Below are 1,032 nucleotides of genomic sequence, written 5' to 3'. Positions count from 1 at the left end.
AGGTGATGTTAAATATGCATCTGGAACTTACCGGATCTTTAAACTGCCTCAAAACTCCATCAAGACCAGAGCGCTGGTCACATATAAAGGCACCGTGCCTGACTGCGCTGAATGTTTTGAGTTTGATGCCTCTCATTCCTTTAAGGTAAACTTTTTTTTATTTTAGTTATTAATTTTATAAATGTTAATATGATTTATTCGGTGGTCAGTTCTGTTAATTCTATTCCAGACAAATGCCCCAGTGGAGATGGGTGCAGAGATGGCCGCCATCCTCCAGAACACCCGTTTCTCTACAGACTTCAATATTACAATGTTAGACACTCCAGATACAGACCAGAGCAGTACTACGCAGGTAAATGTGATGTACTGTGTGCATATTTTATTCATCATCTTTTGGTATATAAGGTGTACTTCACTTTATTTTTTATTTTTCCAGTATTGCCACCTTAGCCCGTTCCTTCTGGCGGATAAACTGGGTTCCTCAGTCAAACAGTGCTCGAAGACAGGACACTAAGGTAAATGTGGACAGTCTGGTGGATCATGTGATGTCTAGATCAACTTGAGAAAATGTAATGGGAAGTGAGAGTATAGGGTGTCTAGTGCTCAAGTGATCATTCCTTATGTTTTCTTTAGACTTGCAGAAGCTATTTGTCCTCTTAATTGTAAATGACTTTTAATAAAACAAAAGTACTAAGCAATAAAACAATGGTAATAATTAAGATATTAATTACAGTGTGCAAAGTTATACACTTTTTATTCAAGAAAAAACTAATCAAGATCTTTGTCAGTCCATTTATATTTTGATTTTATTTTTAATTCCAACATAGTTCTCTTTTCTTCTTCTTCTTCTTTTTGTGCAGTATTTGTTAAATGTTTCTAAAGCAAATTTTACTGGGCTCTATTTCTTTGTCCCTTATAAGATAGCAAACCAACTCAAAGTATTGGTACTTCTTTTCTATTCTGTATGAAATAAGGCAGTGCCGATATTGATATTGGTACACAATCTCTCATTACTCTGTTAAATTAATCTCT

The 1,032-nt window shown here is 35.1% G+C and overlaps 1 long non-coding RNA gene across 1 annotated transcript; it reads left to right on the top strand.

The window, feature by feature from the left end:
- The first annotated feature begins 7 nt into the window (after positions 1-7).
- LOC107735868 (uncharacterized) lies at positions 8-1,026 on the top strand. The gene is made up of 3 exons (XR_001639534.1): positions 8-145; positions 230-352; positions 437-1,026. It is a non-coding gene; the product is annotated as an uncharacterized LOC107735868 (long non-coding RNA).
- The last annotated feature ends 6 nt before the right edge of the window (positions 1,027-1,032 follow it).

Source organism: Sinocyclocheilus rhinocerous, unplaced genomic scaffold, assembly GCF_001515625.1.
Source record: "Sinocyclocheilus rhinocerous isolate Xijiao unplaced genomic scaffold, SAMN03320098_v1.1 C36346143, whole genome shotgun sequence".
Lineage (NCBI taxonomy): Eukaryota > Metazoa > Chordata > Actinopteri > Cypriniformes > Cyprinidae > Sinocyclocheilus > Sinocyclocheilus rhinocerous.
The sequence above is the reverse complement of the archived record's forward strand: the minus strand, read 5'-3'. Positions and strand labels throughout refer to the sequence as shown.